This window comes from Rhamphochromis sp. 'chilingali', assembly GCF_963969265.1.
Source record: "Rhamphochromis sp. 'chilingali' genome assembly, chromosome: 2".
NCBI classification, from domain to species: Eukaryota; Metazoa; Chordata; class Actinopteri; order Cichliformes; family Cichlidae; genus Rhamphochromis; species Rhamphochromis sp. 'chilingali'.
Genome location: NC_137930.1, coordinates 68,527,242 through 68,541,429, shown reverse-complemented (window position 1 = coordinate 68,541,429; position 14,188 = coordinate 68,527,242). Strand labels below are relative to the sequence as shown.

Sequence of the window (14,188 nt, the reverse complement as noted above, 5' to 3'; positions counted from 1 at the left end):
TCTTTTTGTGTGGCGTTTTTGTTTTATAAATTGTCATTAACGTGTTATTCTAGTTTTTGCTACATTTATTTCGAAGTTCCAAACCGGAAGTTACCGCTGTCGCTGCCACTGGCTTGACGGAGGTTGTCACAGCTGGGTAGTTGGCTCGCTACAAGTTAAGCAACAGGGGCTGTCGGGAGCGAGCAAGTTGCTGCATGGATTTCTCGGAGCTCCGCGGAACTTACGGTTAAGTTTGCACCCAAACGAGTTGTTAGCGCGATTCTGTCTGTGTTCAGTAAGGCTTTCGTGTGTGATACACATCTATCACATGTCGGCTGCTCTATGTGCTGAAACTTATTCTTTGTATGTGGCTGCCTTGCAACGTTGTTCACCGCGTCGAAACTGCAGACAGCGGCTTTAAAATTTGACCCAAGCGTCCCCGAGTCGTACCACGCCGGAGACCGTGATACAGCTGACCTGGAAACGGAGGTAGGTGTGAGGCGGTGTGTGCTCGAGCCTGCGGCTAAAAGGTGTGCGGTTAGCCAGGGTTCAGCAGCGTGGTGCTGTCTGGAAGTTTTTTCCACTCTGCGTCGCAGACCGCCACTTTGCCACCGGGCTCCCTGGACACCGATGCCGTGCCAAGTGCCGTGGTGGCAGTAACTTTACTCTCTCCCCGGCCGACACAACGCTGCGTGTCTACACCAAAACCTTCGCCGTAAGCGTTTGGCGCTGTGTTGACGAGACCCCGCTGCTTTGACACATGGATGGATGGGGGAGGAGGCGTTTGCGGACACCGCCGTGTGGAAAGTTACGAAGTATTCCAGCTGGATGTGGCATTGGCTGGTAACGTTCAAAAGAATGACTCCTGGGCTTTGGTTTTGTTCTCGTTACTCCTTTTTTAATGTCGCGTGTGTGTGCGCGCGCTACAGAGTGAGGTCATGGACCGTAAAGGCACTCTAAAAGCTGCCCTATCATATTAAGACAAGTCTTGTATGGACAAGTGTTCTCAGCCTGAAACAGATGGGATTTTCCACAGTGCGGCCATCAGCTTGTTGATGGTGACTCTCAGGAACTAGACGTGTGTGCTTTGATTTATCAGCTGTTAAGGCTGAAAGCCTCACGAGCTTTCCTCTTTAGTTTCCTGTTTTTCAGCCATCATTGGATTTTGATTCCTCGACTTTTTGTTTTTTTGTTTGAACAATGTTATCACACTTTTACAGCCCGCTAATAGTAATTTCTTTATCTAAGGAATGTAGCACCAGGAAATTAAGCAACGCTTTATACCAAGTAAACTTCTTTGGTGCTGAAAGTTTCCACTCGCATGTTTTTGGGAGGTTGTGTGAGTCTGGTTTCTTGGAGAAAATTCAAGGTTCAGAATCCACATGAGGAGGGCAGAGGATCAGAAGGTTAAAGCGCTCTAACCCATGACCGTGACTCTGCCGTCACACAAAGACCTCTTTCCGCTTCTTGGGCGCGTTAGGTCTGGTAGTCACTCCGCCTTGGACACTGGACTCTTCTCTTTCATCCTGTCACACGTCATTTCTGTTTCTTTGCTTTTAAAACGGCATCAAATTAAACTGCGTCCACGTGTGCGCAGCTTATTGCCACATAAGGGTTGTGAAATAGTAGCGGTAAATTCTTACTGCTGCACTGACATCACCCAGAAGTTTGTCTGCTAACGATCAGTGGCAGGCTGTCGTCACGGTTGACCGGCTGGTCTCAGAGCAGTTATATTCTTAGTACTTGCAACTTTCTTATTTATTTGTTGCCCCCAGGAAAGCTTTGCTCATCTGCTCCACCGTGATAGAAACGCTTCTCCATGCCACGACCAGCTGGCTGTTCTCTAACTGCGCCCTGACAGTCTGATATCCCCCCAAAGCCAAGCGCAAGATAATCGCCCACCGTCGAGGACACCAAGCTACTTAGGCAGACTGAAGGCTTTGCAGTTCTAATCGCTCGTAGGCTGTTTAGCTCCGGCTTGGTGTGCTTTCTGTTCTTCCTGTGTGTACCTGGCTTTTCAGCTCTTGCATATGCTTTCAAAGACGAGTGCTGGATTACGTGGTGGGTGTGATACATATATTTATTTCCTACCTTTTTTCTGATGGTTTGAGTCTGAAAAGCATTTGCTCGAAGGCGTTTTGTTTCCCTTAAGCTCTGTCCTCTTCAAAGCATCGTGTGCTGCCAGCAGTCACAGGTACAGTCTGAAATCGTCCCTCACATCCGAGGAGACGCTCTGGGAAAGCGTTGTTATGTGGATGTGTTTGCTTACAGCGCCTGAAGCTCTGTGTGTTTGTATCCCAAACTGTTTTTCGATCGTTTCCAGTTCTTGCTTTGTCTCAGTTTTGTCCATTATAAACAGGAAAATACAAACCTTTTGATTTTGCAGGAAGTTGGTTGAAACCTTCATCTAAGTTGGGACTAATAGCCTGGGGGGGTTCACGTCACTGAAGCCGCACTGACAGGATCCATGCTGGCGCTCTTATTTGTCTTGTTTTCTTTGTCTCTGCATGAATTTGTGTATTGTGTAGTTGTCTTCACACTCATACCACTTACACCTCGTACATTTACTGCTAAGTCCCTTAAGTACTAATCATTGTAAAAACAGGAGGGGGCAGAGAAGTGGTAATGGCAAAAGAAAGTTGATGGGGAGGGAGGGGGAAGTGTGAGATTTTTCTCCCCCCTCTTTCATTTGGTATGTGTTTCTCTGGAGTACAACAACCACCAATCAAAAGCGAAGCAACACCTGCTCCTAGACTGTGAAAATCGCACAAGTGCTGGAATGCACATCGTTAGGCCCCCGTAACCACTAACAGCAGGGAAAAGGCTGAATATTAAGGAACCTGTCTGATTCCTGCATCTCTCACTGACAGGAAGCAGAGGAGCTCAGAAGTGTTTCCCAGCTCTCTGCAGGCACCGGGGTCAAAGTCCAAACTGCTTCCCTGTAATGGTGCTCCCCAGCGAGCCGGGCCAGAAAGAAAGACCGCATACAGACTACCTTAATGGGCCCGAGTTACAGAAAAGACGGCGACTTTCCCTCCAGCTAGGAATGTCACCTTTGTGACATGGTTATCATTCAGCCCGTTCACTGTGTTTCACATTACTGCCGCTTCCTCTGGGATGTTGCTGGGAACGTTTTTGCAGCACGTTTGTTTTATCGTCCTCTTCTAAGGATCCGAGTCCTCTCGTGACCTCACTCGGGAGTGTAGCCGGATTGACTTGATTTGAGAAGGTGAAGACATATTTAATTCAAGCATCTAGGTTATCGATGCTCTTTTAATATCTTGTCTGATTAAAGGAAGGAGTATTCCCTGTCTTCTCTCCGGGCTGGCATGGAATCGCTCCATGCCGGAGTGTGTGGGTGCACTGGCACTGGTTCAGTTCTCTAGTGGCTTGCTTGGCCAAATGCTTTTCTCTTTAATCCTAATTTGCTGCTCAGTATTTTTGTCATTCAGATTCACTGTGAAATATGCCAACTGTATGGCTTTTTTTAGTGAATTATGGAAACCTAATTGTGGCTCTCGCTTCGTATATGGCAGGCAAAGCACAATTCTCCTGATGCCTCCCTTTCCTGAGATGTTGTGAAACATTAGATAAAATTTAAGCCCTTTTTTTGTCCTCTCATAATGTCATTATATTGACTGCTGGACAGTTTTTGTGCCTCCTGCAATTTTTCACCACAAACTGCCTGTCATGTCTAAGCTGTTTCTGTTACTCCAGTCCCCTCTCAGGCCTCTGTGTTAATCTGATGGGGCCATCTCATTTCTGGGACACTGGTCCTATTTCCCAGTGGGAGTCTTAGTGAGATTTCCTTTTTGTCTCGGATCCTGTTGATTGATAGGAATGATCATTATGTTAAAGTAATGTTACTCATCCTTTGTCAGCTGAACAGGAAACACAACAACGTAGCGCTAACCACCCTTTTAACCTTTGTGCGTGCATGTTTGTGGACGGAACATTTTCATGTAATATTAATGTAAAAGTCTTGCATTGTGTGTCTGCATGTCAAAACTAGGTTTCATGTTCCTGCTTGCAGATGTGAAATTAAGTCTTGTTAGGAAATGAAGGAATTCTGTGCACTGACTCTCTGGAGTTTTAACTCGAGCCTGTAATGTGACGTTATGAATTTGTGTTGCATGTTGGAAGTTCCAGCTTCGTTCTATCGCGTTGAACTTTACGTCGGCCTGTAGTGGTATCTAATAATAATGTGTGTGGGGTTAGCTGAGGTGCGACACTGTGGGGTGCAGCTGTACAGATGAGTTAAGACCAGTGTGTGCACAGTCGTGATCCCCCTCATTAAACACAAATCGGTGCACTTGGAAGCTTGACGAATATTTTTATTATTTTTTCCTTTGCTAATCTACTGAATGAGTCATCGCTTGTATTGTCAGAGTCAGGTAGTAATGGGAGTTGGGAGCATGAGTGCACTAATCAGACAAAAGGACTCAGACATGAAAGCCTGCTTCAAATCTTCTGCCATTAAGGTTAAAAAAATCCCTGGTTCCTGTCCGAGGAATCGTAGTACGTCTGCACGACGCTGCTTTAAACGGCTTCATGTTATATCACATGTTGAAATGCACGTTTGTGCTCAGCTGTAGATTCTTTCACCTTCTGCATTTATCATTTAAACTGTTCACTGAGCTGGTGGTCGTTTGTCTGAACACAACTTTCTATAATTATATCACAAAGGTGCCAAGTCTAATAAATAAATCCTGTAGTGATGTAAATGGGCTGGTTCTTATATAGTGCTTTTCTACTCTGTTGAGCACTCAAAGGGCTTTACACAACTTGTACATTCAGCCAAGCACTTTTTTCTACTCTTATTAAAGTGCTTCCTAACTAACATCCACACTCCGATAGATGCAACATGGGGCTAGTATCTGCAGACTGGAGCAGACTGGGATCGAACCACCAACCTTCCTGTTAGTACCTCAGGTGGTAGACCTGCCACCCTGTGTCATGTGAGTCGGAGAGAAACCACGGTTTAATGAAAGGTCTTCACTGAGGAGTCCACGAATGTCTTCACGTGGCAGTACCATTAAGAAAAGGATTCCCCAACTCGTTGGTGCAATTGACCTCGGCCCCAATGAAACTACCTGAACCCCCCAACACACTCGGTCCAGGTGAATGTCACTGATATTGACACCCACCCGGTCTGTTTGCCATTTCTTTCTAACGCCTCCTCTGCCAGCTTAATTTCATTTTCTGACTTGACTTAGTTCTGCCCACGTGGGTCAGGCGTGAGCGAGGCTGCATGGCATTGAAGGCAAAACAGCCTCAGGTCTAGCTCTCATGAAATAGGCGAACAAACGCTTAACAATCACTGTTCATGATTCCCATTAACAAGAATCACAGCTATGACAGTTTATGGCTGCTGAACCGCAGACACAATCTAAATCGGACCCTGGAGCAGGGATAACACAGCCTCCTTAGACATTTTTCCCATGGTGATAAGGGCTTGGCCAGATGTTCGTGATACTTACTCGCACTCTGCAAAGCAGGAGCCCCGGCGAGTGTGTGTGTGTGTGTGTGTGTGTGATGGCGGGTCTATATGGAGCACGTCTAGTAAGGCGTTTAGTGTGCCAAATTATGAATGAGCCTGCTGCCTCCTGATAATTTCTGACTTAAACTTCCAAGAAACTCCGTTCCACAGAGACACTGAAAGGCTTCCTACTTGATTTTGTCCATGTTTGAAGTTGGGCCCTGTGAACGGGGAAAACGGCGTATTATAAGACACCACAGTGTTCTCTTTCATGTAGCGAGCTGAAGGGGATGCTATTGAGTGTTCGAGGGAGACCTTTGATATGTGAGATGCTCTGTGCCTTATGAAAAGAGCCAGCTTATGATTTGAGTCAGCGTGCATGTGAGTGCTTTGATGCCTGTTTTCTCGCCACACCAGTGTTTTTGTCAGAAACGTCCACCCTTGTTGATGCACAATGTCCTGTTTGTGAGCTCGTTTCATAACGAGCGTCCCGACTGAACTTTGGAGGGCACGATTAGAACGAAGGAAGGAAAGATTTCGCCTGATTGCATGTTTCTTTTGTTAGCAGGGATATTTTTCTTGTCAAGTCGACGCCGGACATTTCTTTTTCTTTTTTCCTCCCCAGAATATATGAAGTCGCCTCTCGCTCTTTAGTCATCATTTAAGGTTTGGAAAGTAAATAGCGATGCTATAAAAGCCTGCCTTTTGTGTAATTATGTTTTTATGCTGCTCTTTTATGTTTGCACAGAAAAGGCTATGTGATTACAGTTTTACGGCACAGTGCTTCCTGACTACGGCTCCATGTTTATTAAAAATGATTTAAACACTGTGTGCGCACAGGATTAATCGTATGTGGAGAGTGATGGTTTGTCTGTGGGTGCAGAGCTGCAGAGACGAGGGACTTTGCCCTTCTCATCTATCTTTACCATCTGGTTTGTGCAGCATTTGACTGAGGCGTTAATCATTACACCCTGGGGCCACTGCTGCTCCTACAACAGCTGGAAAAGGGAGATGGACCTGTTGGTGTCCATCTGTCCTTTTGTCTGTCAGTCCTCGGTGGACTGCTGCATTAACTGTATCCCCGCAGCTGTAGGTTCATGACCTTGGCGTTCCTCGCAAAACTACCACAAAGTTTTTGAAAAAGCTGGAAGGAGCTTCCTGGTGCTCTGTCTCTCAGCCCACGACTTCCTGCAAGTCCGTCACCGACTCCATCCCAGCATTTAAGTATGTGGACTTTCCCTTTTTTTGTTGACTGTTAAAAAAACAATTGCACACTACAGAAGCAGTTAATGCTTCCTTCCTTCTGCATCCTGTGCTTGCGTGCATCTTTAGCCACTAAAACAAGAAATGCATCTGTAATGGTTCAAAGCAACATATAAGTAAGAGTTATTGTCCAATAGCTGGACTTTAGATACTAGTCATTGTAAAAAGTACAACCTGGAAGACTGCTTCACGTGCTGTACGTGTTCAAGAACAAAAGTAAATGAATGCAAAGATGACACTTTGTTTTTAAGGAAAGATGGTGAAGGGTATAATTTCACTAACACCACTGTTGCTACACTTTTGCACTGGCGTGCTTTAAGTACTCTTTTTGCAGCCTGGTTGAAATTCCTCTCTTGAATTTAGACTCGTGTGAAGCCTCTCCATCCAAACGCTGCTGTGTTTCTGTCCTTTTACAAAACTAAGCCTAACTATGAATGATCTGTCGCTCTCACCAGTACTGTCCCATTCTCTGCTCTAACTTTGTGCCCACAGTAAGGCATGTCCTCAGATGAACTGATAAGTAGCACAATAAATAACAAAGCAATAATCCTCATCCTTGGACGTACTTCCTTCCAAGCTCACAGCACATCCCAGAGCAGTGACCAGCTGCAGACGGTGGATTTAGTTCGACCCTGGGACGAGAGAATCGAGGCAGCTGAATGACATCGAGAGCGGCCGCAGCAGCAGCTTGACCAGACTGCCCTTAAGTAAACAGGGAGAGGGACGGACTGGATCCAGCTGGTTGGCGCCGACTGATTCTGATTGCAAATCGATTTTGATGTAAGAAAAAACGTAATTGCAGAATATGAACTGAACTCTGGATGTGATCTTCCTGCTCGTTTCAGTCGTGCAGTTTGTGGTGGTCTCAGGGTCGTTTTCGATGGTGGATTTATTAAGATGCATTTTTCTATAGATGAATCGTCACTTTATTAAATACAGTGTATAAAGTTCAGATCTGTTTGGATCCATCGCTACTCTGCTGCTTTTCTGTTCTGTCTGTTCACACAGTAAGCAAAGTCTTTACCAGTGCTGTTTTTGGCTGTTACTTATTTAAACTTTTTAATTGTTACACACTTGCTCTGATTTCTTTGAAATTAAATCCATGTTTAAAAGAGCATCATTAAATCTTTCAGTTTTCCTTCTTGCATGAAAATGTGTCTTTTTTCTTTTTCTTTTTTAACTCGAAAAAACCTGAAAAATAAATTTTTGCCTCTCATGTCATGAAATTCTCCAGCACGGAAACCTTTTTCCTTTGGGTGTCACGTCTCTTCTCAGATGCAGGAACTGACATGAGTAATTGTTCTTTTGCGATATGCGATTGGCCTTTTAATGGTATCCAACATTATAATGTAAATGTTGCCATACGTGGCAGCTGGGACATTCTGTGGAAATGAAACACTGGTGGGAGCTTTGAGAAACTACACAGATCTGGACCAGCTATGCTGTCTTAGCTTTGGCGATGTTAGCCGTCTAGTGTTCTTAGATGGGAGCAATGCTTATCCTGAAGACTCTACACGTTAAAAGCTACCGCGCATTTATGGACGCTCTGTGGTTAAACATCAGCATCGCGTCTTTACTTAAAGGTTAATTTGCTGTGCGACCACACAGTGACTGATCAATCCCTCCCATCCTTCGTGCGATGTATAATGTGGGTGACATTTAGGCTTTGTTGGGTACCTGCTGCTACACGCCAAGAGCGGTGGCCCTCCAGATCTATTTCTGAAACAATGTTTTGGGCGCCGTGTGTCATAGCCCATTATGGCCACTTTGGGTTTGACTGGCACAGGAGGAAGCTGGGTTTGTGGAAAAGGCTACTGTGGAATTAAATCTTTCTCGGTCAGCTCGGAGCGCTCGTGCATTTTTAGCCAAAGCTGCAGATAGATGTAAAAAACTTTTGTTAGCGATTCGAGCAGAACAGCAAAGGGAGGGAAAAAACCGTTAGAGATATGCAAAGTTTGCTTTATCATCTTGTGGAGCGATAAATTCATTTGTTTAAAGAAAAAAGTGTCCGGTATGTTTGGACCTGGGTTGGAAGCCTTTCTCCCTCTCTGTGTTTTGCTACATTTTCTCTGGTGTTTTTCATTCCCGGTTAATTATTACACCCCTTGGATGGTGTGCTTTCAGCCCATGCGTGTTTGCACTTTGGGTGGGTAATTGCAGAGTAATGATGGTCTACGTTTAGCAGCTATTTTAAAGAAAGGACACTGTTGGTGTGCATTGTGAGGAGTTCTAAATATATCTGAACCAAGAGGACAAAATATTTTGTTTAAGTCGGGACAGAAGCTGAGTAAGTGAGGCCAGGCCTCTTTCCAAAATGGGATTTTCAGAATTGTCTTAATTCCAGGGAAGCCGGTCCTGTTGCAGAGGGAAGTGCTGCCAGCAGCCATTCTCCTGCACTCTGCTCTATTGATCAGGCTCTGCGCTCCAAAAATGGAGATTCCTTAAAGTCGCTTGGAGTCTAATGACATTACTGTTTTAAAAGCTTTTCTGTGGAGGGCTGGTCTTGGCTTGCAGGCATTTGGTACAGACATGGCAACTGGCCGGGTGGTCGCCTGATCATGTGTTTCCCTGAAAATGTGCACTTTGTGTGTGTGTGTTTGTCTACTCAAATAGGCTTTTGCTGAGCTGGTGAAGCAAGAAATATTAACGAAATCCACAGACAAGTAGTCATGCAGGGGTATGAGCTCAGCTAAGACTGGGCTGGTTGAAAGGTGGTAATAAGAGAGGGCGGGAGAGCTGCCCCCTGACCTGATAGGCGGCTGAACATGATACTGGGTCAGGGGGTATAATACTCAACTTTTAGGGAGTGGTTATAGACGGTGAGAGAGAAGAGCTGGGGGAGTGGCTTCATTGTGGGGCTGTTAGATGATATCAATTCATTCTTTGTTTCCTAAATGCCTCTTTTGCTGTGCGTCTCTGTTAACACTACATCTCAGGTTTTAGTTTTTGTCTGAGAAGCAGTTTGGGGACAAACCCAAGCAGACAAAGACCAGCAGGATTCCTCAAGTGCCTTGGGATTTTCCAAATTCCCACCTTATAGACTGAGACACGGAAAAGTGGAAGGGTGGGAGAGATGCAAAGGAGGTGGGCTAAATAAGAGCGGCGGGAACAGGAGACATGGGAAGAGGCAGGATAAATAAGTCCCACTCTTGCTAGAAGCAGGTGGTTGGAAGCATCAGTACAGATGAGCTTTGTGAGTCACAAGTGTTGATCAGACAAAGCCTGCAAATAGCTTTTAAAATAGGTTAGATGATGGATTTTCAGCAATACACGTCTACAGATGGACCTTTTTAGGTTTTTCTCCTTTCACTGGTGAGTATAATTTTGCCTAATTGCTACTCTTTTATGGCTATGCTATTTTGCTATTACTGCCCTTTTTCATGCATTGTTACCTGGCCTTTCCCGGCCAGGTGGCAGCGAACACGTCTTTGGGGCTTCTAGTGAGTAATATTGGTGCTTTCACCTCTGAATGACAGCTGGATTTGTAGATGCTGTTAATAGCCTGGCTGAATGTGCTGTGTCCATGTTAGTCTGTGAAGTGAAACTGTAGCTACTGTTTGGCTAATGGTAGCTCTGCTGCACTGTAACTGAAGTTATGCTGTTGACTGAAGGTCTCGGTGACCTTTTATGATTTTTGAAGAACATTCTTTTATTAAAATATATATTATGTGCAGCAAAGGGCGCAGAGTTACTTAAATGTCAAACGTTTCAAAAGTGCATATCCTCTGAAGTTACTTCTGAACAACAGGATCTTTGCCCTCATGTAAAATTAAGAAGAAAGAGATTTGACTTGCTACATGAAACTTTGTGGATCTGCAGACGATGCAGCTGAAGTCAGTTTGGTTCCTGTTTGTTTTCACTTTGACTTGTTGGTATGAAGGATGCCGTTGTTCAGCGGGAGGTGTTTTGCACTCAGGAATCTTCTTCTGTCAGTGACGCTGGAACTCAACATATCAAGTTTGTGGGGTGTTTTTTGTTTTGTGTAACCACAGGCAGCTGTGGTGCCATCTATAAATGTCATCCCTCCAACACCTTTTGCACTCATGTAGCCACATGTCATCCCACTCCCACTTCTCTTCTTCACTGTGGGAATTCTCCAGTCACTGGGATTTTCCTGGCTAAGTTCAGACGGAACACGGCAGACCCCATCTGATCTGTGTCATCACACTTCCAGTTCTTTAGCAAACTGTAATCTGGACGTTTTCTGCATGCAGGTTTAATGTTACACAATCATGTATTTTCACAGAAACTGATTCTCACTGATGACCTCTGTGCCAAATCAGAGGACGTCGCTTGTCTGTTTTTTCAGAGTTAAACTGTCTGTGTTGACATCTTTAGGAAGATAGCTGGCTCTGACTAATGGCGCTACAGCTTGTTCTATAACTGATAACTAGTGATCACTGCTGCAAAGGTTTCCACTCATTTTTAAGCAGATGAGCATTGTGTCTGTAACCTTCTCCATCTTTAACGTTTGCTTTCTTTTGTTGGTTTTTTTTTTGTGGCACGTTTCAAAAAGTGACAAAGCTCTTGTTTTCAGTGGCCATTTTACCACGATATTCAGCAGCTGCCTAATACACAGGTGCATTTCTATTTTATTTTTTCATCCATAATTACAGGCTTTCCATTTTGACTTTTAAATTTACATTTGTCAATTAAAAAAATCTAATATTTGCATGTAGGTTAAAGTGTTCATACATGACATTAAAATTGTAATTAAACTTTAAACCAAGTGGTAAACACTGGGCACTAATGCAGCGATGCAGTGGAAAAGCTGGAATAAAGTGCGGATGTAAAAATCAAGATGAAATCAAGATGTTTGTAAATCTCTTTGTTTACACGATGCATCGCGGTCGAACGGGAAAAACCCAAATCTGCTAATTACCTGTTAATGAAACCTAATTACAGCATGACAACAGTATTAACTGAATGTAAACACGCCTGATCAAGATTAAATGACAACACATTAGCGTTTGGATAGACTCCGGTCTGACTCCAGTCAGAAAAGCTTTTCTGACTGTAATGGCTTTGAGAGGAGACGTTATCAGCCTCAGGAGGCGTCACAGCTGGACGCTCACGCACTTCTTTGTTTGGCTGTTTCTGTGAGCCGCTGAGATAACGGTCACCTCCCCGAAGCATAGCTAGCCTCTGACTGACACACACACACAGACACAGACACACAGACACAGACACAGACACACACACACACAGACACAGACACACACACACACACACACACACACACCAAGCGAACATGGCAGGAATGCAGGCTAGGTTAGGCTGCCATGGTCAGAATCAGAAAGGGTTTTATTGCCAAATGTTGAGCGGGTTTACAACATTGGGAAATTGCTGCGGTGCTTCAGTGCAAACATACTGTTATAAATTAAGCTTAAATAGACATGAAAATAAAAATGAGAATAAGAATTAAAAGTGCTAAGTAGATAGATATATACATGATATATACATGAGTGCAGGTGGTGATCAGTGCCAAACATGGAATGATGCAGTGAACACAGCGTAGGGTCATGTGTTAGTGGTGGGAACAGTCATATGGTTATTGTTCATGTGTCCAACAGCAGAGGGGAAGAAACTGTTCTTATGGCGAGAGGTTCTGGTGCGAATGGACCGGAGCCTCCTGCCTGAGGGGAGCAGGTCAAACAGACTGTGTCCAGGGTGAGAAGGGTCAGCTGAGATCCGAGCTAGAGCTGGGCGATAGAACGATAACGATATGTATCGCGATATAACTTTTACTCGATAGCGAAATTAAGCTATCGCGATAGACCTCGCCGCTCTTGTCCTCTTTTTTTTTTTTTTTTTTTTTTTTAAAAAGGTCAGCCAATCCAAATTAAGTAGCGCAGAGCCGAACCAATCACAGCCGCAGCGTCACGTCACGTGACTTGTTACGTACAGCACAAGTGCCAAGCCGCAAGTGTGTTTGTTTGGGAAGCAGCCAGCGGGTAATGGAGCCAGCGCGTAATGGAGGAAATGAGTGTGCCGACTAGAAAAATCAACCGAGCGTGACCGAAGAGAAAACAGATGATGGTTCCAACGCCGGAGAGATTGTCGAACGGAAGAGCCATAGAAGTTCCGTAGTGTGACGGTATTTCGGCTATTTCAAGTCTGACAAAAAATAGAGTAGCTGCACTGTAAATGTGCCGAAAGCAAGTCTGGAAATACAATAAACTGGTGCATGCGTCACACTGTGCGCCACGTTATTGTTTCGGTGAAATGAATTTCTACAATACTGTTAATTCTACTCTCTGCAGTGTTTAAATGCTTACATATACACACAGTTACTGTCCGTCCACACATACGACTCGGTTCTGCTTCTATGCCCCAGCTTTGTTTACTTTTTCCCACCGAGGCTTCTAGACTTCTGATTGGCCAACATTTCTGCACGGTTAGGAATCTAGCGCCACCTGCTGCTTTGGCATGTTCATAGCAGCGTTTTCCTTCATTTCTGCCTTTATGTGTGGACGGGATTATTTTTTAAAACGAAAACGGAAAATCTCAGTTTTCAAAAATACCCGTGTACGTGTGGACGTAGCCTCAGTCTCTGACTGGAAGCGCTAATTCGTCATTCGGCTTTTGTCAGACTAAAGTAACTGTTAAAACTGTTTGAAAAGCTAAGCTATACAACAAGGAGAGATTGAGAATTTCCTTTTAGTTCTCAGTTTATTTGATATTGACAAAAGTTAGTCAGTTTTGTCTGTTCTTCTGTAAAACAAACTAAGATTTATTTTTAGAATTAATATTTTGTTTCTAAGTGGAATTGACAATTTAGTCTGTTTCATTTGTTCTGTTTTGAAACTTAAACGCTTTAGCGGCTGCCTTTTGTGTAGTTTGCAATATTTGCCTTTATCTATCTGAAAAAGTCTCATGTTCCTTAAGCACATCTACCCTGTTGAACTTATTATGGGAAATAAATATTTAAATAAAAACAAGCTGCTGATTATTTCACATTTTACTTGTGAGCAACGGCACATTTAAATCTTACAAATATAGTTATTTGGCTGATATCGTGATAGATATCGTTATCGTCTGAAATGAAAAAAACATATCGTGATATGAAAAAATCTCATATCGCCCAGCTCTAATCCGAGCTGCACGCCGCAGTGTCCTGGAGGTGTACAGGTCCTGCAGAGATGGGAGTCTGCAGCCAATCACCTTCTCAGCAGAGCGCACAACACGCTGCAGTCTCTGTTTGTCCCTGATAGTGGCTCCAGCGTACCACACGGTGATGGAGGAGGTGAGGATGGACTCAATGATTGCAGTGTAGAATTGCATCATCGTCCGTGTTGGCAGGTTGAATTTCTTCAGCTGCCTCAGGAAGTACATCCTCTGCTGGGCTTTCTTGATGACGGAGGTGATGGTGGGCTCCCACTTCAGGTCCTGGGTGATGGTGGTACCCAGGAAGCGGAATGAGTCCACAGAGGTGATGGGGGTGTCAGTCAGGATGATGGGGGGGAG

At 44.4% G+C, this 14,188-nt stretch overlaps 1 protein-coding gene across 5 annotated transcripts in view; it reads left to right on the top strand.

Moving 5' to 3' along the window:
- Positions 1-105: 105 nt before the first annotated feature.
- Positions 106-14,188, top strand: part of LOC308392362 (solute carrier family 45 member 3) — a 47,171-nt gene continuing 33,088 nt past the window's right edge. Inside the window, exons 1-2 of one of the 5 annotated variants that reach the window (XM_080875349.1) lie at positions 138-468; positions 7,299-7,501. The gene's annotated coding sequence lies outside the window, so the exon portion shown is untranslated. The other 4 variants (XM_080875350.1, XM_080875347.1, XM_080875348.1 and 1 more) reach the window with 4 other exon arrangements.